We start from the raw sequence: 25,739 nt of genomic DNA on the forward strand, positions 1-25,739 counted from the left end.
TACCTATATCTAAGTTTTAAGAAAAATTTTAAATAGAATTTAAATCATTAAGTATAATTTTCTTTGGAAAAAATGTAAACTTTTTTTTTCTAATTGTTGTAATAAATTTAGCATTGCAGCTTTGAATAAACCCAAAGAGCAATCACGTTAAAAAAAAAATACACCCTACTTAAAAATTAGATCTGGTGAGATAGTTAGGAATACTCTGAAATCAAACACTAAGGAAAAGCAGGAGATGAGAGAATTAAAGGAAACACTGCATCCTGCATACATACATTTGCTGAATATGATGAAGCTGGCTTTTCTTTAAAAGGGAATAGGGGTCAAGAAGTAAAAGCAAAGGCCTATTGAAGGCCATTTTACTCCCCTGATACAATGATAACAGCAAAGGGCTACATCATGAGTATTAAGTATGAACTAAAAATATAAACCCCAAGTGCAGGGAGACTGAGAAGAAAATTGCTGGCAAAAGTTCGTTAACCACTACCCTAACAGAGATTTTTCATCTGTATATTTGCTAACAGAGAATTAAAACAACAAAATGAAACAAAATAAGCAAAATCTTAAGCTAATTACTTGAAGTATTTCTAAGTGGTAATTGCCTTGGTAGAAAGTTCTGAAAATATTTTCTAGACTAAACCTTTCAGTCCAGTCCTCAAAGAGTTCACATGGATAAATTTATAAGTAATATGATCTCATATGTAAAAAAATTAATATTCATTAAACACTCACAACAGAACAAGCCTTCAAAGTAAGAGCAGGCAGAAATAAGAAATAGGACAAAGTAATAGACTTCTGATAGTAAAATTATCTAGTACAAAATAAAAAATATTATTTTTTATGCTGAAACAAATAAAAGAAGGGAGTAAAAATTAGTAAAAAGCAATGGACTATAAAAATCACAAAGCAAATTTGAAAAAATATACAGTATTGTAGAATTGAAAATCTTTATTATTAATATGTAAAACCTAATGGAAGTTTACTGTTGAAGAGAGAACTAGTGAATTGGAAAGCATATTTGTAGGAATCATACTGAATACAGCCAAAAAAGAGAAAAAGATGGAAAATATGAAAGGTTTCTAAGAGTGATGAAGGCTACAGTGATGATGGATAGCTCACTGAATTACCAGGAGAAGAAATAGAGAATGCATCAGAAGTATGCCTGGAAAAGACAATGATTGAGAAAATTCCATAACTGATAGAACACATCAATTCAAATAATCAGGAGTCCAAGCAGAGGAGGAGGATAAATATAAAAAAATTCACCCTCAGGTACATTACTCTGAAACTGTACAACCAACCAAATAAAATGATATTTTCTGATGGCCTTTGTGTGACAGCAACACAAGATGGCAGCCACGATGGCTTAGGAGTAAAGTCCCTTGCAATTTTGACTGTAGAAGGAACTCGAAGAAGGTCAGAAAGGAGTAGGAAATGGTACACTTACCAGGGGTCTAGAAGATGAAGACCTAACACAGGATGGGCAGGGATGATAACTGGACCTTCAAGAACAATTTATGAAAACTGAATATAAAACCTTAAAATAGAATGTGGACCTAAATACCCAGGAGAACCCCCATTTGTAAGAGTTGTAACAAAAATTAGTATGAATGGAGTTAATAGTTCTAATGGAGTGGTGGACCCAAGAGTTATATCAGTGCTACCAAATTGGCAGAATTCATAAAGCACCAAAGTTGTCCTGCTCGAGCTTTGGCATCTAATGATGTCTAAATAAAATATGAAACTCCCTCAGCTATGTGAATGACAGTGTTACAGCAATTAATCAAAAAGAAAAATCACAGGCCCTCCCCACTTCCCCACCATTCAATTTAAACGGTCTTCATTTTCCACAGTAGTAAATTTTCTAGATATGTCTTATAGACCTCAAAGTACTGGAAAGGAACCTCGCATTCAAAGGCAATTTATATTAAGATCCTGTAAATGATACTAATTTTTTGTCCGTTTGAAATACACAAATTGTGCTATAACAAATCATCCCATCAAGTGTAGCTACTGTCCACATAGTTGAAATTCTGGGATCAAGAAAGTATATTTAAATTTATTCCCATCATAACCAGTAGGGCACATCAAACTCAACTGTGTAGAGAAACATCACCCCATCACCTTGCTGCTGATTACATGAGCTGAGGTCTCTGCCTTCTCCCCCTACCCTTGCCTCCATCTTCCTCCCTCCTTGTAACAGCCCTCCAGCTTGGATGGCTTATTAGAATAGATGTGAAGGTTTCATATCACAGCCTGCAGGACTACTGCTGGGTGTGTGGGTGCTTCGTAAGTACCCCTGGTTTCTTAATAATAAGTCTTTAATGATTCCTCCCTTCCAAACCAGCATCTTTCTCTTGCTCTCCACTACCACCCTTGGCCAAAGCACAGACTGTAAGCTCCTCTGCTCCCCTCGCAAACTGGCCTTTGGTGAGGAATTCAGGGCTTTCCCCGTATATGCTCCCCCCACACCAACCTTTATCGAGGGGTGCTGTTTAACCTTTCTTCTCAAATCCATTTTTGCACCATCACCACCCAACATTTGCCATGACACTTTCTTGCTTTGGTCAGATCCATCAGGTAAGGCTGGGAAAGAATCTGACTTCCCTCACTTGGTTATGAAACCACATTTATTTGCTGTCCATGAGACTGGGAAATGCATACTGAGTCCTCCTCCCTGCCACCCTCTGCTGTCATCGTCAGCTGACACATTTTTTTCTACCTCGGGTTTTCATAAAATGGAAAGAACAGTGACCAGGGTTACTCAGACCTGCCAGCTGTCAAAGTCCCTAGTGGTTAAACTTGGAGAAAGACCACAAAAGACACATAAAAGCACACACGATCCCTCTGAATTGTTTTCTTTTCCCCTAGTTGCTTTTGCTTTTAAAAATTGAAGAAGTTTAAACAGGGCTCTGATTTGGTCGTTCATGCATCCACTGGGTCTAATTTGGAATATAACAACTGGAACAAAAAACCTTGAATTCGATGCATAGTTTTGCTTTGGCACAGCTGCAGCCAATCTCACGGTCCTCAGCAGAGAGTAAGAAGGAAGTCGGTGGGCGTGGCAGATCCTCGACACTGGCGGGCTTGACTTCCTGGCAAATTGTTGCATTTTCACACTTTCCTGTTCAGGACCACTAAATGCTTAGATGTGGATATATACCAAAATAAAAGCAATTCATTGTGTTCCCGACTTTTCTTTTTTAATTTAGTGTTTGTGTAAAACCACCTTTTGAAGTAGCAACTATCAAGTCTGAAAAGCAATTGACAGTTTCACTAATCTTTTTCTGGGGAAAGCTTTAGTTCTCAGGATTTAACACCCTGTAAGTACAGTTTAACATAACATTTTTCCATAAGGAGCCTTTTTATTGTCAGACCATTGCCTGATTTTAACATAATAAAAAAAAGTGTGCGTTAAATTAAAAAAAAAAAGATGTTATCTGAAAAGTTCCTCAAAGAATTCAGAGAAAAAAAAACCAGGTTAACAGAAATATCACACAATTTGTTGTTCAAACCAGCAATTTAGGGAGTGAAAGAGAGTATTAACTGCTACTTCAAGAAAGTTGGCATAAACTAGGAATGTCCTAAGAAAACTGCTATCTATGGTGATTCCACCTGCAAAGAATGACAAGACAGATGATTACACTACAACAAAATGAAAACAAGAGAGACTGGCATCATGGCTTCAGTGTGTGGAGAAAATGTAACTGTCAATGTAACAAATTTTATAAACAAAAGGAAAATAAAGACATAAACATCAGCATATTCTCACTAAAGAGAGTGATGACCAATAAGAACTGAACATAATTTTATACAAACAGATAATATACTGTAAGGTTATTAAAAAGATAAAACTAAAATATTTGACCAAAAATATATAAAAGATAAAACAGAATTAAAGGTAAATAGTATTTAAGTTTGTTTTCTTACTTGGAAAGAAATTACAAGTATAGGTTAAATTTTGACATTGATAAATTAGGTAGACATTTAAAAATTTCTAACATGACTTAGTTACAAAAATTATATAACTTTTAATCTAATCAAAAGAAATAGATTGAGAAAATTGTGGAATGTTATAAAATAAAGCATATACAATATGCACCAAATAAGATGTTAGAATAAATCTAAACTTCTCACTACTTATGATGAATACCAATGGACAAAATAATCCAATTAGATGACATGATAATCCGAATGAATTTAAAAATGGTTTTGCTTATGCTATTCGCAGGAGTTAAGTCTAAAACATTAGGATGAAGAAATGTTGAAAGGAACATGATGGAAAAATATATCCTATGCAGATTAATAAGAGTGCAAGGGTTTCTACGTTAATCCTAGACAAAATGGACCGAATTCCAAGCATTATTATTAAAGGTGATAACTACCAAATGCTGAAAGTGTTATCAGAAAGATATGTCAAAACTTGTAGGCACTGGCATAATAATCTTTGTATGTAATGTAAATTTGCAAAAATTAGAAAAAAAAATCTACCATTATATTGCTATAATTTGATATAGCCCTCTCAAAAATTAGCAAATGAAGCAGACAAAAAATCAGCAAGATACACAGGATGATTTGAATAACACGATATTAAACTTGATGTAATGTGAATCTATTAATCATTGCACCCAACCACTGAAGAATACCCATTACTTTGGAGGAAAAAACGAGTTACAGAGTGACTTGACTTATGCATAATGATGTGCAAATTGTAAATAAATTATTACCTGACCAAGTTCATCAATGTATAAAATTATGGTCAAGTTAGTTTATCTCAGGAATGCAAGGGTTGCTGGACATTAAAAATAAATATTTTACTACATTAACTCACTAAAGAAGGTAAGTCCTGATTATTTCTAGTGATGCAGAAAAAACATTGGATACATTTCAACACCTATCTTTGATAGAATAAAAGCAAAGATGGAATAGATTGAAATTTCTACAACTAGATATAATTACTTATAAGAAACCACAGTAATCATATATTTTCTTTAATGAAGAACCTTTAAAAGTGTTCTAGCTCTAAGAGATCGGAAACAAGACAAGATCTTTCCTTCTACCAAATCCAGTGAAGTTTACTCAAAATATTTTACCCACCACAATAAGGCAAGAAATATATTTGAGAATATATGAATGGAAAGGAGGAAACAAACCTCTCATTATTTGCTAATGATATGATTATGAAGAAAATTTGAAAGAAGCTATAATCATTAGAATGAAATAAGATAGTTTACAAAGACTACTGGATTTAAAAATATGTACACCAAAACTTTATGCAGTCTATTTCTATAGTCCAGCAACAAATAGTCTCCAGTGTTAGAAAGGATTCCTTAAACAAGAAATGAAAAACTTGAACCACAATGCAAGTCTTTGATAAATTCAATTGCAGTGCAGTTAAGCATGTTCACTGATAGCACAATGACAGTAAAAAGAGTCAGGGTGAGAGAAGATATCTGCAAAAATGTACATGAATAAAAGAAATGACAAAAGATGAAATGGGGGAAGGACACAAAGGTGACTTGTTTTTCAAAATACTTTGAATTCTTAGAATATACTCTGTGTTATCTGTCCCTTTACAGTAATCATTCTACAATTATAAAGAAGATTAGAAATATTTCCATCAGTCTATTCTGCAATGTCATAGTAACTGATGAGAATGACCGTTTTCTAGCCCAAGGGACTTATAAACATCCGCTACAGAAGGTGGGGAATCTAATGTGCTGAAATGCTGATAACTATGCATGTATCTCCCAGTGCACTCTCCACAAATTAGAGAGGAGTTGCTATAGTTTCTTAATGAAATGTTACTATATTTTAAAAATTGAGATGAGACAGTTGGAGAAAAGGAGGTATGGATAAATGCTGAATACTCATCCTGGCTTCTATTCATAATTCAACTAAATTTGGTTGCCTTAGGAAGAGAGTTTGGAAAAATATATGTATATATACATATGTATATATATATATATAGCTTTTTCCCCTAAATCCTTTTACTCTAGTATAATAAAATACAAGTGTGTATGTAGATTCATTTTATCACTGGGAATTGAAAAGCTCTCATTTGCAAAGAAAGTAGGATGTGAAATGGCAGCATATTTCAATGTTAAAATTCCTTAGAGAGGAACTAAGAGATACAAAATTTTAGAACTAAAAAAGACCTCAGGGATGATCTCTTCCAATCCTTCACATAACGGATGCAGAAACCTCATCTGCAAAGATGAAGTGACTTATCCAAGGTCACCCACCCAACTAGACATGACAAATTGACAGGTTTTGATACAAATCGATTTATTTCAGTGTTAGAGTCATAAAGAAATAACGAATTCGTGTTGAAATCTGATTTTCTGATGCTTTAGTACACAGCCAATTTCTGTAAATATGTTTTTAAATGATAGCATCACGGCTACACTTTAAAAACAGATTAACAGCAGTATTCTGACAGAGTAGAGCTGCTATGCCAATTAAGCCAGGTAAAAGATTTGCTATTTCAACACTACGGTAAGTAAACAGAATTAAGTTTATTCTGCTATAAAATATTAGTCTGATGAATTTCACCACAAAATAGGAATTAAAAACCTCACTGGGTAAAATTTGAAAAAGCATTTATGAACCCCAGTAGTAACGAAAACATTTTCATGTGTATAATGAACACTAGTAAGTGATGGAGCATTTGCTAATTCAAACGTAGAACTAACCGCTGGCCCCAGGGAGCTCAGTCTACCGTGGAACAACAGTCAATCAGCGGTAATACTGAAGATGTTTACAACAGAGGCCCAAGGGGCTAGGAAAGCTTGAGCCTGAAGTCTTTCGCCCATTTCCTGTCTTCCTGGCAAGAGGGAGCATAAACTGAGTCCTAAAGAAAATGCATTAGCTGGGTCAGGAAACGGTAGACAGAAGCATTCCAGGCCCAGCTATCAGCAGGTGAGTGTGGCTATAGCTCATGGAGCCTGGGAGAGCATGGAATGATATGAAGCTGGTACAAAACGACTGGAAATAAACCATGAAGAGCCTTTTGCGAATTTTGGGTTTATCTTAAAAGCTAGAGGCAGCCATTAATGTGTTTTTAAACATGAGATTCTATGTCAGCATTTAAAAATAATCACTCATAATCTCTGTGAACTTTAAAAAGTCACCTGCATTTAGTTCTTCACCAATCAATGGTGACTATAGTTAGGATTTGGGGTATAGACTAATACATATTGCTCAGTTAATTAGTAAACATTAATACCTTTCTGGAATATTGTACAATTTTATTTTAGCATGGTATTTAATCCCCTGATAATCTCTACCTTTCACCTGACCCCAGCACCTAACACATTAACCTGTACCTGGTAAACACTCCCAAGATGTTGCTGATTGACTGATAGGTAAACAGTCTTTTCATCTGAGTTAAAATTCCACAGTCAAAATACACAGACAAGTGTGTTTTTGATGTGAAGCATTGCCCTCCCACATAACTTTTTATCTCTTAAAATGGGATTGACACACTCTTTAGGCAATGTTCTGTTCAATGAAGTAAATAGTTACATGGACAATTCTTTGAAATGCATATGAAGGAGAGTAGCAGCTTGAAGCCAACCTTTTTTGTGGGTAAATTATGAGTTTACTAAATCTCTCTAAAACTGGGTGGTTCTTGATTGCCAATAAGTTTACTTCCCTTCTAGTACTTGGTACAGACTTAATTTCCCTGAAAAAATACTGCTATTCTGGCAGGAGAATGCAACTTTAACAAAAGCATATACTGCTACTTGTTTTTATTTTCCCCAACCTCCTTGTGAAAGAAGCTACAATTCAATCAATTCCAATTCATATAAGAGTTATTTATCAATAAATTTCTGAACTAGATTTCAGATTCTGAACTTCAGATATGAATCTGTGCACCTTCAGAAATGATTTTGTATAGTGGTTTCTAACACAGTGCCTCTGCTGACTGTATTTACAAAGCATAGCTCTTTAGGAGACTTTAAATTTTACTGTATTGAACGTGGGTTTCCTAGAGACTAGGAGCTGTAAGCACAATAGTAGATCACATCCTTGTTACAGGGCAATGCCTTGCTGTGGCCCCTGCATATGAGAGGAAGTCTTTTAAGCACAGACCTAAATCATAAAACCCCTAAAAGAAACATAGGCAGTACACTCTTGGACATTGGTCTTAGCAATATTTTCTTGGATCTATCTCCTCAGGCAAGCACAACAAAAGCAAACATAAACAGTTGAGACTACATCAAACTAAAAAGCTTTCGAACAGAGAAGGGAACCATCAACAAAATGAAAAGGCAACCCCTACTGACTGAGAGAAGATTATTTGCAAATGAGATATCTGATAAGGGGCTATTATCCAAAATATATAAAGAACCTCATGACTCAACACAAAAAAATAACAAACAATCCTATTAAAAAAAAATGGGCAGAGGACTCAAATAAACATATTTCTAGAGAAGCTATGCAGGCCACCAGACATGTGAAAAGATGCCCAACAATGCTATCACCAAGGAAATGCAAACCAAACTACAATGAGATATTACCTCACACCAGTAGGAATGATTGTATGTATTAAGAAAAAAAAGAAATAACAAGTGTTGGCAAGGATGTGGAGGAAAGGGAACCCTCCTGCACTGCTGATGAGAGTACAAATTGGTGCAGCCCTATGGAAAACAGTATAGAGGTTCCTCAAAAAATTAAAAACAGGAATACCTTACAATCCAGTAATTTCACTTCCAGGTATGTCTATTTAAAGAAAACAAAAACATGAATTGGAAAAGATATATGCATCCTTATGGTCATTGCAGCATTATTTACAGTAATGATGATATGGAAGCTACCTCAGTGTCCATTTATAGATGAATGAGTAAAGAAGATAGGGTATATATGCAATGGAATATTACCCAGCCATGAAAAAGAATGAAACATTGCCATTTGTGACAACATGGATGGACCCAGGATATATATGTTAAATAAGTCAAAGACACATACCATGTAATTTCATTTATATATATAACAAACAAACAAAAACAGATGCAGACTCATAAATACAAACAACAGACCGGTAGTTGCCAGAAGGGAAAAAGATAAAGGGATTGGAAAAATAGGTGAAGAAGATTAGGAGGTACAAACTTTCAGTTATTAAATAAATAAGACATGGGAATGAAAAGTACTTTATAGGGAATACTATTATAATCATTTTATGTGGTGACAGTAACTACACTTACACCATGAGCATTTTGTAATGTATACTAAAGTTGAATCACTATGTTGTATACTGAAATCAATATAATATTGTCAATTATACCTCCATTTAGAAAAAGACCACTAGGTTCAGGCATTTGGGGGTTTGTACAATTCTACTGAAGGAAATCTTAGAATCGTTTTCTTAATCAAGAACACATAATTTTTTATTTTCATTTAACAATTGAATTTTTCTCCTGAAAGTATTCAGAGAATTAGATCTAGAAACTAGTGACATATAATCAAACTAGATTTTGTATAATTTTGCCTAAGCATAAAATTTAAAAATATAAAGTTTCATAGATTTGTAAGGAAAATTAGTAGCTAAGAGAGTTCAGAGGCTTAAATGTTACATTCAAATCTATTACCTTTACTTGTTTTGGAGGCAACTGTTTCTAAATAGACTTATTTTGTAAGATAGGCAACCTTTCATTAACCTATAATTTTATTATGTGGATTCCAAGTACTTAGGTTTCCAAAATCTGTATATATCCCAAAGTGTTATTACAGTAGTCTTGGGCTTCAATTTCATAAAATGGTTACAATTTGCATCTCACTTTAAGAAAGCTTTTTAATGTTACATTTCTCCTTTCAACCCCCTGCTAAGTGAAATAAATGGATACACATTAGGGATCTGACCTGTTTAAGAGTCTGCTTTCTGAAGTACTATTCTTTAGATAGGTAATAATAGTTTTATATTTAAATTACCAAATAGTGACTGTGATTTACCATTAGCCAGGTGACACTCAGTGAGTTTGTTAGAAATTCCTTCAGCCTGCATTAACTCCTTCAGTAATTGCTCATTAAAACGCCATAATATTGAAAATCACTAGGGGAACAAAGCATATATTATAAAATTTCTTGATCCATTTTTCATTACTATAACCACAGGTTTACAATTCTGTCACAATTGAAGTTAATGGATTTTCTAAATAGAATAGAAAAACCATTAAAACACATCTCTGTCTTCCTTTCCCAGTCTTGTAATGGTATTCTGTTCCACTTCAAGTTAACTCCACAAAAAAATGAGAATGACATACAAGGAGATTAGTGTTTGTGAGAGTTTCACCCCAACAGGGAGGAGTTTTTACCCCTGGCATTGTTGAGAAGTTCTCATAGATGGTAATGATAAAAAGCAGAGAAAAGTTTAATGGGTTTTATTACTTTAATTTAATACTCTACAGAGAATGTTTTCCCTTGACATTCTACTAAAAAGGGATAATATTGTTTCATTAAACTCTAGAATGTTAGAGTTCTGGACCTTACAGCACTACATACACTATCTTTCCTCCTCTTCAGAGAGATGAGACTTGCTCGAGTGGGTACCTAGTGCATTTACTGTGTGCGCCTTGTCTGGAAAGATTTTGTGTCTTCCTCCAGAAGCAACCCACAAATGGATAGGGGGTGCTGTGTGTCCTGCATCCCTGGCGATATTTGGATAGCCAGGTGGTGAGTTAGATTTGACCCAGACTTGCCCAGCCAGATACCTTCTCCTTAGACTTTGGAAATGGAATATAGAAATGGCCAACCAGAGGAAATAAAATCTTCAAAGCTGTGGAGTTGCCATCTTCCACCCACAATGTGACCAGATGATAAAGCAGAATGAACTGTGTTGCAAAATGAGAAATAATAAAGTAGATGCTTGGCAAGAAGCTGAGACTACAGGCAGAAGACTAGAGGTATCTTTTTGTTTTTAGATTCTGAGAGATCTAGCATGCCCTTCTTTCTACCTCTAATACCCATAACACAATTGTGTGCACATATTATGTGTCTGTGTTTAAATTTTTCATATTTGCTTTAACTGGTTTTTGTTGCTAGCCAAATAAGTGCAAGTCTTTGAAAAATGTAATTTTATTATTTCTTAAAGTCATGCAATTCATTTCTGTTGGTTTCTGTAAGGTAGACCTCTTATATCTCGTCTTTGCTTTTCATTGTTTTTCATGTATTCTATGCAATAATTATATTTTTGTTGTCCTTAATTCCAGATTTTGTGTCATTAGATCAAAACATAAGTCTCCTTTTGAGTGGGCAACAATTTGTCTGTATCTTAGCCCCTTATTATTTTCCTTTTTGGTTACCACAGTCATTATGCTTTATTTTATGTCTTAAAGCTAACATTTGTATTTTCATAATTCTCTATCATCCTTGCTTTCTACTGTATTTTAATGAGCAAGATACTAATGTCTTTATGGATAATGTACTGCAGAGAAGTTTGTCACAGCATCCCAGAGGCTTCAGGAGATATGGTTCCCCTGCAAACATATTTTATACATAGAGAATGGTTTATTAACCACTAAAATCTTAGACTTAACCTTTAACAGCCTCACTTGGTGATACAGTATGATTTCTATATATTTAAATTTAATTATTATTTGTAGACAATTTATCATCTCATTTAAACTCTGATATTGTTAAGTTCAGTATATATTATATGTCCATAATTGGTCTAAATAAGTGAAATTTATTGAAATAAAAACACATAGAGCCAATTAAAAACACTGCCTCTTTAGGTCATTAGAAATGATTAATAATAATGGTTACCCAGTTTTACTTATTTACTAAAAAATCATCTTAGAGTCAATTACTAGGCTTTTTCCCCATTTCCTTTCTCCTCCATCCCATTGATTTCTGAAGGAAATCAATGAACTTCATCTGCTTCATAGATCTTATTAATAGTAGATCAAAGGCACTGACCCAGAGTTGAGTCATAAGTCAATCAAAAATGAATAAATTCCAAAATAATTCTTTCTGTCCATTTTCTTCCCTTCCCAACCAATGGGAATCATTGCTAAGAAGAATGGGTCATGGAAACCAGCAGACTTTTCATGCGATTGTTTACAAAGGGCATACGACACAGAATCTGCCAAAAGCTCTCAAGCATTAGACAAGACACTTCCCAAGCAGTGTCCACTCAATGAATGGGCACATGGGGGCTACATATGTATTGGCCCACTGGCCTGGCTGAGACTTTCCTAGAATTAGGATGCAGTCTTATCTTCCTATCAACACTTCTTACCCTGCCTTTCACTGGCGTTGTATCTGCACTGCGATCTGAAGTCTCTACTTGTCAGTTTCTGCTCCATTTCCTGTATCCAAACAGGTTTGTCCCCCCGACTGCAGCTCTTTGGCATGTTGAATTTCCTCTCAACTACTACTGCAGGACTCAAACCTACCCATTAAAGAAACTATTTTAAATGCAATAATTTAGAAAAAGAAAAACCTAAGTCATAAAAGATGCAGTGCATTGAAAAATGAAAATGCTTCTGAGATCTTGAGTAGTCAGATAACATGTCAAAAGGGGCTGGGTCATGCAACAGAACATTAAACATGAATGCAATTAGGTAAAGAACAGGGAAGGAAGAAATTTAAATACTAGCAGCAACAGGAAAGAAGAGTAGAAAATAATATGGACAACAACTAAAGAGATGGCTGGTGCCAAATGACTACCAGGTAGAGACAAATGGAAAGCTGATAGACAAGGTCTGTACTTAATTAAATAAATGCAGACTTTATACAGTGACAGATTATGGGGTTTTTAACAAACTAACTCCAGAAAGTAAAAATTAAGCTATGACTTATGATTTAGATAGCAAATGAAGAATTATCTTTTACTCAAAATCATCTATTTATTTTAGTCATTATTTCATGGAATTACTCCTAAGGATAAAACTAAAATAGAGTTTAAAAAATGAAATCAATGAAACAAAACATATCTGAAGCAAAGTACAACTGATAAAGGTGGGAATCACTTTAATCAAGCCTGGGAAACACCTCAAAAAAAAAAAGCAGCAGAAATTGCTTCTTAGGCTATATAACATAGTAAAATTGAAATTTAAAGTTAAGATTTTTTTGTCTTAGGATTGTAAAGCAGGTTTATAGTATGAATGACATGAGATAAGAGGAAGTTCAGAGTCTGGACAAAGGCAGTGAGACTAGTGGGGAGTAGATGAGACAATCAGTAGGACAGAGATTCACACACACACACACACACACACACACAAAAAAAAAAAGTAAAGGAGAATGAGCTGTGCCCAAAACACCACACTCATTATTATGGCAGGTGTAACACTGCCTCAGAGAAAATGGCACACAAAATAAGAAAAGGCCACCTGAGAGGGAGAAAGTGAATTTTCTTTAGCAAATGTTTGGCTTCATGATGCTGTTGAATCCAGCAAAGGTACATACTTAGTTTCCTATAATTGTTAGAGTCCCTTCCTATTCCAAACAAAAATTCCACAAAAATAGAGCAATACATAGAAATAACCTGGCAAAACGTTTATTTACTGTAAATATTTTTAGTATTTGCTAATTCAAAATACTATAAATTTCTACATAGGCAAAAAAAAGCCAACTAAGCGAAGGGCATTAGTATGGATGGATGACCTCAGAGATCCCTGCCCCAAGACAGTGAAACTCACATTTACTGAAGTGCGATTTTGGAGAGGGGGAAAGCATTGGTGACTGGACACCTGGCTTATTCATTTATTTATGTGTTATCTTTGTTAAGATAACTGACCTCTCTAAGCCTCAGTTTTCCCATCCATATATAATGGTGATAATAAAAGTCTCCCATCTTGTAGGATTGGTGATAAGGGATATAGATAATAAGTAGAAAGCACTGGCCTAATTCTTGGTACATATCTGCTAGTTATCATTGTATTATAAAAAGAGTTTTGATTCAATAACGTTATTGCAGGCCAAGATTTTTTTCCTATCAGTGGAGTAATGTTCTGAGTATCAAGAGCTTACAAAGCATGCCTTTCATTTATACTTCTTGAAAAACAGTATATCAAGAAAAAATCCAAATAGTTAAGAGAACAATTCCATTTGAGACTACAAAAATGGGTAAATGATGTAATAAAAGGGTTGGTTAAGAGGAGTTCTGAAGTCAATTAATCATAATGTTGAGTGTAAACTGCTAGCTATAAATGTGATTGTCAAAGAAAATTTACTATGTCAAAATTATTCCTAAAAGACATAAAATATAAAAGTAATAATTCAGTAGCAATAGTAGAATCTAAAATCCAAAATTATACTAACAAATATTGGCAAATGATGAGGAGAGAAATTAACATGAGTTTTTCATATTATATGGACAAAATTTAAATGATTCAATGAAATCTTTAATGTTGATAACTGGAGAAATAAAAGTATATGTTACACACACAGAAACACACACATATACACATACTTGGTAATATCAAAGGTAATGAAATACTCAAAAAGCAAGACAGTTCCAAGGAGAGTTATGGATATTCTGAAGAGAACTGCTCATGTTATCACTAATCCCAATCACAGTATACAGTTTGTTAAGTGATTTGTTACCCGTTGTAAAACAAGACTACAAAAAACTTCCCTTAATCAAATAGGTCATTGTATATCTAGCACTTTAGAGGAACGTCACAGATCTGGCTCCAAGGGTACAAGGTACAACCTTCTTAGTTCTTCTTATCTATTCCCACCCCTCAGTTCCTGCTGGCTCTGTATCATCACCCACTTTGTTATTCTGAAACATACCAAAATTTAAATGTGGCATGGATTTAAAACTTACTCTGAATATCAGCTACTAACAAAGAGGAAGCTTCTCCACCTGACCAAAATGAAGTTCTGAAAGGATGTGTTAAGACAATAGGCCCCAAATGGGGTCACTTATGCTAAGCCCTATGCCACCAAACCAAGGTTAATTAGTTTCTTCTCTCCCAGAAATGGAATCTTAACCCAGTCACTCAGGAATTGCTCGTCAACACTAGTTAGGTAGCCTGCCTGATAGATCCCTGCCATCCCCTACAGGAAAGAAACCCTGAAATAACTAACCCACTTTTTTGCTTACTATAAACTGTCTTGTTCCGTCTCCCTTTTGCCTACAAAAGTCTTCCTTTTTTACCACTCCTTGGAGCTGCCTTCTATTTGTTAGATTGGATGCTGCTCAATTCAAATGGTTTTTTGTTCACATAAACTCTTAAAAGTTTTAATATGTCTCAGTCTATATGTCATATAAAACATATGACATATATTTTAATTTTTTGCTACTGAAGAGCTAATTCTGCCAGGATTTATAATGGGGAAATAAAAACAGAGTGGATCTTCCCATATTCCATACCTGTTTCTTCTGTTCTCTCCTTCAAAACCCATAATAAAGATAGGCCTTAAGTTTCATTTCAGCAGAGAATGAGAGGTTTATTTTAAACCCTGGGAAAAACAATGTCATTCTTTTTCCTATGAATTAATCACTACATTCAATAAGACTGGAACAAAGCAAAGTAAAATAACTGAATCATTAAGAGAAGAGCTAATAGACTCTGTTAAGGAACTACGCAGTGAAAATGCATACTTGCATGATTAAATCTAGGCATCAATTTTAGCTGTAAGTTTGGATAATCATTAGGTGTTATTATAATCCTTCAATTTGTCTATGTTTACAAAGTAAAATAAAAAATTTATAATATCAGTTTATATTTCCACAGGATCAACATATCTTCTAGGTGGTCTTATAATGTTAAATAATTTCTCTTATTTTGCATATTTAACTTCTAAAATATTTAAAATATAATTCCAGTTTCACATCGTGTTTCAAAAAACCCATCTAATTTTTTATAGACAGTGATTGACACTGAAGAGACTTTTCCTTACTAAAAATTCATGTGGAATTTTAAAAAATAAATGGTTGTCAGGTAACTGAATTTATTCCACAGAATCTGAATGAAGTGAGTACTTTATGTTCATTAAGAAAGGTATAGGTTATTTCTTTCAAAATAAAGAAAAATTTAAACATATTTTCAATTATATCAGTTATAGTCTTTGGAATGAAGGCATCTTGTGGGACAAGAGAGCTCAAATAAGCAATGAGAATGCCACTTTGGTGAACACACAGCACTTGGAGGAATTTTGGAAAATATAATAAATATTGAATGTATTTTTCCTTAGAAATTTCATTCTTTTATCTCAGCTTTGAACAATTGTATCTTCATTTTCTCTCTTTTCTTTCCTTCTTTCTTTGCTTCATGCTAAATATTTGACTTTAGATAACCAGCATTTTTAAGAGAAGAAGATAATATAAATTGATAGTCAACTTATATTTGGAATTGGGTTACAGAGATATATTGAATGCCTAATTCTTTGACAAGTCAAGAGCAAGTTGGTATTCTCCCCACATCTGTAAAATTTGTCTTTTACTTGAAGTACTAAGGTGAATTGAGAAGGACTAAGTGGGAAGTGAGATACAAATGCCAAATATGTGAATTTCAAATCTTATTTCTGTAAAGTCTAAATTGTAAATGTTGTTAAATTGTAAATACTGTTCAAACAGAAAGTCATCAATACTGAAATTGTTTGTTGTCCCTTAGAGATAATCCATGAATAAATGATAATACATTTGTGTTTTCCCTTATCTTTATTATCATGTTTTCTATGATTATTCCTTTATATCACTTTACCCACAAACTTGAGCACCAAAATTAAGTTTCCTATTACAAATTGGCACAATGAAAAATAAAAAATGTGAAAACCTGATATGATGTATTTCATTCTGTTTTTTTATAGGTAAGTGAAGCAAAGCATTTAAGAATTGAGCAAAATGAAAATTCAAACCCCAACATGCAAATGTTATTAAATAATTCAGATAGTTATCATTACAGATCAAGGTTAAAACAAAAAAACATGTTAACTAAATTAGCATCAGTTCACATTATCTATAGGCAACTGGATTAGAGTTAAATATTTATTAGCCAGAAAGTTAAAGTATCTCTAAAACATGGGGGGTAGGTATACCAACTTAGAAATTAGATGAGTTTTCTTTAAAAATGCCTGATGTATTATAGAAGAAAACATGCTTATTAAAGAAATATGGCATAAGCTTGAGGTTGAAATGCAAATTATAGTTTTGCTACAGTACATAGTAGAACATGAGTTTTCTTGTATTCATCATTTAGAATTTTAAGTGTAGAAATGCCTCTGAAAACCATGGTGTGGAAATCATCTGGGACTAAAGGCCTCAATTTCAAGATGGGGAAATACAGTGTGAAGTGACGTGTGAAGAACAGAAGTTCTGGACATGAAATCCTGAAAAGTCTTTCCTAAGAACAGTAGGGAATCACAAACAGCCCTCTCAAAAATTACCACTTCTGAAACAATTAAACCCTTGCTCCTCTATTCATGGGTATATAACTAACACATATTTTCTTTTAAATTAAGTCGATATGTCTTACTTGTTTAAAAAAATAAGGTTATTATATATGGTAGTTTTTTACATTTCAGTGAAAATATTCTTTAGTAAAGAAATACTTTGTAAGAACAGCCTGTCCTCAGAGACGAGCTGTCTAAGCAGTTTCTTACCATGTATTCAGATGAGCCCCATTCACTTGGAAATACTTAAATGATATAAATTCCTTAACTCTAGAGGCTGACAATTTCATGGAAAGAAATTCAATTTTTGACTATATTTGGGGAATTCAGTAGAGACTTTTGGGGGTATCATTCCTGTTTCAGACTCTGTTGAAGGTGACTGGGAATGTGTGTCTTTGTACATATCATTAGATGTTTCTTCATGAATAAGCTTTTTGAGTGTGCAAAAAGCACTTAAATGAGAGATTTGATAATGCTGTGGAAAGAAATATATACATCAATCATTCTAAAACTTACACTTCACCAGAATGCTGTCGTAGAAACAGACCCACAAATGAAAATTCATTTTCCCTTCCTATTCATGTAATTACTTTTTTATGTGGATTCAAATTCAACACATGGAACTGGAACGGGTACCAATTGCCTATAGGGCCAAATGTATTTAAAACTCAACTGAAGCCAGGCTGTTAAGCTCTGGAAAAAGCGGGCCTCCTCTACCCTTCTCCTGCGGGAGGATTAAACTAGACAACAGTCACCATTGTTGCAGATAATTACCGGAGTCCTCACTCCTATATTTAATCATCTGCTTCTGGATGGAACTTTTCCATTGTGGGCACTCAGGAAATGCACATCCCTTTTAACATCTTATAATGATAATATCACAAGGACCCTCATGAAGAAAGGAAGACAGTAACAGACCTGGAAGTCTTCTGACCTCCTTTAGCTATCCTGTATCACATCCTGTCAACTCCAAACTGACATGTTGGCTTTATCATTAGTTTGGATTATATATACCATCCATTCGTTCACTTACTCATGTAAGATACAATTACTGATGACGTGTCATATGGACACACTGAGTGCCTGACATGTGTAACACACTCTGGGAAGTGTGGAGGCAGGCCGCAACAAATCAAGGGCAGGGTAAATGCCACCTCATGGACCCAAATGTATAGTAATTATCTATCCACTGAAATTCTTATTAGTTTACTATTAATCTTGAATCATAGATCTGATTATGTCATTCCTCTATCAAAAGCTCCCAGTGACCACCTCTAACACCTTTGCAGTAAGTGGATCCTGAGAGCAGCAATTCTAACTTTTATTTCATGATTTAATACCCAACATCTACTTCCAGGCATATATTGTCTATCATTCCTCTGCACTTTGCCATCAGCATTACCCATGTTAAGCAGCTTACTTGGGTGATAGTTTAGGGATCCTATAGAAATGATTTAAAAATCCAGTTCTGCTGTTTTGTAGCCAGTCATTCCTGGCCAAGTTACTTTGCTTCATCTTACGAGGCTGGACGGTATCTAACTCATAGGTTGTTGCATGGGTCAAATACGGAAACACATAAGGCACATAAAAAAGAATGGCTAGCACAGCGCAGATGCACTGTATAGCTCAGTGCCAGATGCAGTATTTATTTTAGATAAGTGTGCAGTTATAAGTGTACATTGAACACACACAACTGGAGTTCAAACTTTGCCGCTGCTACTTACTAGCTACATGGACTTGCGTAAATTACCTACTTCCCTCAAAGCTCATTGTTAAAGTGGGAAAATTACTGTACTTCTCTCAAAGTATTTTTGATAATATTAAATTAAGTGAAACACACAGAACATCAAAGTGTTGTATGGCACATAGCACTCAAGAAATGCTATTTAAAACAGTATGTATATTGTATATATTGTGTATAATGATGATTAAAATAACTATTTGCATCCTCCTCTGAATATACATTGTGCATTCATGTCTTCATGGTTCATATAGTTGCTTTCCCTAGAATATGCTGCCCTTCTTTCTCTATCTTACTCACAGCTCAAGGTTTAAGCCTCTGTGAGCTCCTCAGCTGGATATGAGTTATCTCTTCTAAACTCCTAAAATACTTCATCCAGAGGACCTTTCTTATGACATGTTTCAGTTCTTATGTGGTTGCATAGAAATTTTCAATATTGCTTTTGGGATATTTCAGACATACAGAAAGCTATAAAGTAAAACAAAATGAACACCTGTGTTTCCATTGCCCAACAAAAGAAATACAACTTCGGCCCATCAAGAGACACTATAACCACAGACAACACTGGAAAAGGCAAGAGACTGGGAGAGGATATTGGCAACTGACGAAGTCATCTGAAGCTCCTCTGTTCCCCTCCCTGACTAGGATTGCCATAGAAAATACAGGCTACCTAGTTAAATTTGAATTTCAGATAAACACCACATAATTTTTTAGTATAAGTATGAACCAAGTCCCGTATTCCTCTCCCTTCCGCAGAGTTAACCTCTCATAAATTTGTCATTCATCACTTCCCTCCATTTATTTATACTTTTACTATGTGTATTTAACTACCACATAATATTTTTACATGTTTTAGATGATAAATGGTATATACTGTATGTATATATGCATCCTGCTTTCTTTTTCTCTCAGGACTTTTTTTTTTGCTATCAGAGGGCAATTGGAGAATGGGTCTAGGTTATTTATACCTCAGCTTCCCTCCTCCCTGAGTCACTTCACTTGGCTGCTTTTCCTCTTTGAGAACCAGAGGTACTTTCTTCTGGTTCTAGGAACCTCTGGGGCCCTGCCAGCCTGGAGCTGGTACTGACTGCCTGCTAACACTAGTCCTGGAAGACTACAACCCTTTGTTGACTTTAAGACTGCCCAAAATTTTGTAAATGGTCCCTTTATGAAATTCTCCTTAATTATCCCAGTTGAGTATGTCACCTGTTTGCAGCTAGAACATTAATTAACATAAGCATACACCTAGGAACAGAATTTCTTTCTGGAGAATGCATTCTCTCAATTTAATGAGATGATGCCAAACTGCTTTCCATAGAATTTGCACCAGCTTACATTTTTACAAGAAGAATGTATAAATTCCCATAGCTTGGCATTCTAATGCTGGTATCATCAGTCTTTAATGATTTTGAAAATTGATGTTTGGTGTTTCTCATGAGTTTAATTATATTTCTCTGATAAATATAGAGTTAGAGTAACTTTTCATGTTTTATTGGCAATTTAGTTTCCATTCATTACCTGATTATATTTTTACTTACTTTTGTACTCTGTGGTCTGGTTTTTTTTATTATTGTTATTCATTTTTGACAATCAGTCCTTTACATATTCTGGATTTTATTTCTTTGTCAGTTACATCCATTGAAAATATTTTCTCACATTCTATAACTTACATTTTCACCCTAATATAAACATACCTTTGATGCTGAGAATTTTTAAATATTAACACACTCAAACTGGTAAGTCTTTTCTTTTATGGTTCGTACTTTTTGTTGTAGTATAGATACTTACGTATATGGCTTATCTCCCCTGAAAGACTATAAATTCTGTGCGGGCAGAATAAATATATAAATATCTGATTCAACTTTATGTCCCTCACAACCCCTGGCTTCGTGCTTTGCACATAGAACGGATAAAGTGCAGATAAATATTGACCAAAGAGTGAGTGAAAATAGGTCACCCCTACACTGCATCTCCCTAGTTTCCAGTAAAAAATGAAAACCAGGGTTCTATTTAGAATAGAGTGATTTCTCAAAATGCAGAAAGTTCTTTATTTAGTATTCTGAAATACCCCAAAGATAATGAGGAATATGTAAATGGGGAAAATATGTTTTCTTCTCACCTGTTCTTTGATGGGAATGGGTATGATCATTCCAGAAGACACTTTGGAAGATGTTCTTTGATATGGAATAAAAATTTGTATACAATACTCCTCAGTATACCTGAAGAGAGGGTTGTTTTGGATATAAATAAATAGACACATACTGTTTGTCACAATATATTCTGATCTTTGTTTTACTTAACCTTGCAAAGTAATTTTAGTTCTATAAGGTCAGGAAATCTAGGCTTGGCTTTAGCGAGGAGATAGCTTATGGTTCTTTGAGGAGAAGCAGTAATCCCACGGTATAGGACAGAAAAGTCCCCAGTCTGCTGAATATCAGAATCACTCAAAGAATTTTATAAACAAGACCCTAAGCAGATCAGCAAATAGTTTGGATGGTTCCTGGGCGTGTATGTGTGTGGGTGCATGGAGTTCTCCAGCTTATTCTCATACACAGTCACATCAAGGAACAGCTTTACTAGACTGCAAATACTTGCCTCATCAAGAGATCTCAGTCACAGGTGAGAGATATGAGTTGGCCTGAGAAGGAAGAATATCCTCAGGTAAGTGCTCTGTCTTCCTCCCATTTGACAGACACATTTTCTCTTCCTGTCCTATGATTTCAATGTTATGGCTTTCTGAGGACATCAAGAATGAAAGCCTCCAGTTCTTGCCCTTTACAGATTATCTGCCTCTCAACTTCAACTTTGGAATTAATCAATACTATGGCATTGATTCACAAGAGGGGATATTTTGAAAAAAAGTACTTGTGAAATTGGGGTGTGATCAAAGAGATTACCTATTAGGATTTCATCGACACAGATAATCCTTCATAGACACCCATGAGATAACCATGAATTATAACTTTCATCTTAACAAGTTTTTCTCGAAGCAAAACATCTTTTCAAAAGATTAATTACACTACCCTGATGATGATAGCCTGTGACCTCTGCCTTCTAGCAGAGGGAGCATTCTCTATGAGAATTTCAATCTCAAGACTGAGTCATAGAACAGCTTGAAAATTTTTCACTCCTGATGTTCAGGGTGATAGCTCCTTTGGGGAGGCAAGTCATTTGTTTGACACTTCAGGGGGGAACTGGTAATTGAGCTAAGTAGCTTTTTAATTGTGGGCAGAATTTCTTCTTTCAGCATTACACTGGTCAACAAAACCACTTGCACACAGACTAGCATTGGCATGCTGACTTTGTTCAGATGGCAGTCCTGGTGCATTAGAGGAGGCAGCTGGGTGGCACAGTAAATGTGTCATTTGCTATTTAACATCTCTGTGACCTGGATTTAAATGCACAGTGGCACAAAATGCAACCTCAGTTCTCTCAGAAGGCTATTAAGTCATTTGCAGTAAGCCTTGTCAAGAATCTAAAACACTACAGGGTTCTTTGCTCCCCAACACCCACTCTTGTTTGTAAAGATGGCAAAGTAGTTTATTCCTCTTAAAGAGATTGTTTAAAGGGAAAAGGATGAGCTTGACTAATCAACTGATATGAATGCATATTGTTGTTTGTATTTTTTAAAATATATCTACTGTGCTACAGCAAGGATCTCAGGAAGAATATAACTGTCCTGTGGGTGATTTTTAATCAAGCTGCTTTTCAAGAACGTAAGTTTTGTTTTTTCATCTGTAGGGTAAAATCAGAATAAAGTGAAAAGCTTTAAAATAGATGTGTTTCCTTCCTTAAAACCATCATTACTGACATTTTGCTGTATAATATCATCCTTTCTGTTATATGTGAATATCAGAATGAATTGCAGCTGTACCTTATAATTCAGACTAGTGAAAAACACTGCTTTTCATTAAATTAATTCTAAATGTATTTTTGTTTAAATATTCCATTTTATTACTCCTTTCATGCAGAGAAAATAATGCATTCTTGATTTTTCTGGAATCAAACATTTAATGTCTCCTTTACCCTTAATCCCTGCTCTTCCAGCAATCCATTCAAATTTATTCAATTTACACCAACAATGGATCAATAAGTAAATTAATCAGGCTTACTCACTACCTAACTTCAACAGCCAAGCACTCAAGCACATTTTTTCAGTTCTACCTTCTCCTGCCTGTTTTTTTCCTAGGATACCAGCCTCCTTTGTGAAACTGACAAGCAACATCATTTACTGAAAACAGAGCTCCTGTTTACTATAGCAGACAAGGTGCTAATTGTTTCTAATGATCTCAATAAGCTTTGTTATTCATTGAGAATGCCATTCAGAGCCTTACTGGTATGTCAAGCCAAAACTGCCCAATGTAAGAACTTCCATTCACTGATAGAATTTACTCACAAACTAATACTCACACACACTATAAAGAGGTGATGAGCTGTGCTGTCACTAGAACTACCACTGCCACCTCACTTGTTGACTGTCTATTATATGGGACTTATGTGCCAGTCTGGTCATTTTCAAACTTCGTGTACATTGGAATCACCTGAGGGTCTTCTGAAAAATACAGATTCCTGTACTGGACAGAATTCTATTGAATCAAAATATCTAAACTAGTGCCACCCAAAGAAATATGATATAAAACATGTAGGGACTTTTACATTTTCTGAAAGACACACTCAGAAAGTAAAAGGAAACAAGTGAAACTAATTTTTTAAAGATTTTATTTAACCCAGTATGTTCAAAATATTATCATTGCAACAACCAATATTTAAATATCATTAATGAAAAATTTTATATTTTGTGTACTAAGTATGTTGTGAATTTCGCAACTACAGAGAATCTCCATTAGGACTAAGCATATGGCAAGTGCTACATAGACACGTGTAGCCTGTAGCTACTGCCTTGCACAGCCCAGTTCTAAAGAATTGGTCTCTGGAATCTACATTTTAAGTAAGTAACCAAGTTGCTTCTAAAGCAAATAGACTTACTCTTGAGCAAATTGGGCCAGCATTTTAGAGAGTATAAAAGTGTGAATAAAATAGACCTTCTTCCTAAGAAGTTCATTTTCCAACGGAGTCATACAAATAAGTATAAAACAAGTTGAAAGTGATAAATACAATGGGGGTCACAGAGACGTGTTGTTGGATTTCCAAGAAGAGAGAGAAATGTGTAGCCGTGGGAATCAAAAAAAAAAAAAAGTGCTTCCAGGAAAAGAGAGCATGGGATTTGGATATGATGAAGACACTGGGATTCAAAAATGTTAACTGAAGTCCCGCAGCTAACTAGTAGTAAAATCACGAGTCTATTTCACTTCTGAAGATTCATGCCCCCAGCTACCAATCTAGGCACCTAGTGATTATGAGACTCTATGATAAGACACAGGCTCTTTTTCGATGTTACTTGCCTTTTGCTACTCCTACATACTTCATTTCCAAACTCAAATTCATTTTAATTCTCAGAAAGGCCATTCTTAAAATATCATCATATATTTGCAGATTGTCATTGTTATTGTTCCTCAGTATTTCTGAGCATAGAGGTTTTCCTCAAAGTTTCTCTTTTACAACTTGCCAATCACTTTCATCTTCAAAAATGTTTCTTAAATTTTAAGACACTAGAAATATTTAATCCCCGAGGTCTTTTCCTATTTATTTGGTAAATTACAACATTGTTAGGTGATTTATAATAATATCATTATAATATCACAATTATCTATTTTAATTTGTAGTGTGTGAATCTGTAAAAAATCTTTAAGATATTATCTTACTATACATTGAGTGAATAATCTAAATAATCTGAAGATCATAAATAGACCACATAAAACTTATTATGGATCAAACCATTTAAGAGATACTATTTAAAAAGTATATTATTTAATTAATAGTTGAAGAGCTCTTTCAATAATAACTCGAATGAGCTCAGCTTTTTATTATTAAATTTAAGCTCACATTCTCAATTAAAAGCTGTTCATAAAATGAAAATACGATTAACTATAAATACTAAAGCAGCATAATTTAAATTCTTAATTTAGTTAGTTCATGATGTATAGCAAAATGAAGCATTTTAAGTAATTATTTATAAAATTACTTGGAGATAATCATGAGCCAACTAAGACGTAATGTGGTCAAATTAAATTTAAATGAATTTCCTAAACTTGTAATCATTTTTTCAATGAGTCATTAGAACAAAGAATTTCTGTGAAAATATGAACTCTTGGCTCATTGTGTTGGATCCTGCTCTTTGACACTTTGTTTTTGACATAAAAAATACTCCATACTTTTAACACACAATCTTCAATTCTTCTTTCTTTTTTTCTTTCTCTCTCTTTTTTTTTTCCATTCTTTTTGCAGGACAAAAGGTTACCTCATGAATATACACAATTGTGTTTTCACTTTTTAAATATCTAGTAAGGTGGGGTTTCACATTCTTTAAGGCAATCTTATCCTCAGTCTTACAGGACTTTGGTGTCTTTACTTGACCTGGGCCAATAGCTGAACAGAATACATTTTAAATTGAAACACCTCATTGTTTCCTACAACAAAATGAAAGTGAGCTGCACATTATCCTGCTTTCCTAGAATTCTCCATTAACCTTAGAGTGATGTCCTTTATCCACTGTATGGGGAAAAGTAGTGGAAATTTGTAAGGAGGAAAGAAC

The 25,739-nt window shown here is 34.4% G+C and overlaps 1 protein-coding gene and 1 pseudogene across 6 annotated transcripts in view; one reads left to right on the forward strand and one right to left on the reverse strand.

Annotated features, from left to right (window-relative positions):
• The window catches only part of LRP1B (LDL receptor related protein 1B), a 1,876,014-nt gene that overhangs the window by 1,697,473 nt on the left and 152,802 nt on the right, over nt 1–25,739 (reverse strand). The window lies entirely within an intron of this gene.
• On the forward strand, nt 1,169–1,783 carry LOC108397706 (ubiquitin-conjugating enzyme E2 variant 1 pseudogene; annotated as a pseudogene).

The sequence above is a fragment of the Manis javanica genome, chromosome 7 (genome assembly GCF_040802235.1).
Source record: "Manis javanica isolate MJ-LG chromosome 7, MJ_LKY, whole genome shotgun sequence".
Taxonomy (NCBI): domain Eukaryota; kingdom Metazoa; phylum Chordata; class Mammalia; order Pholidota; family Manidae; genus Manis; species Manis javanica.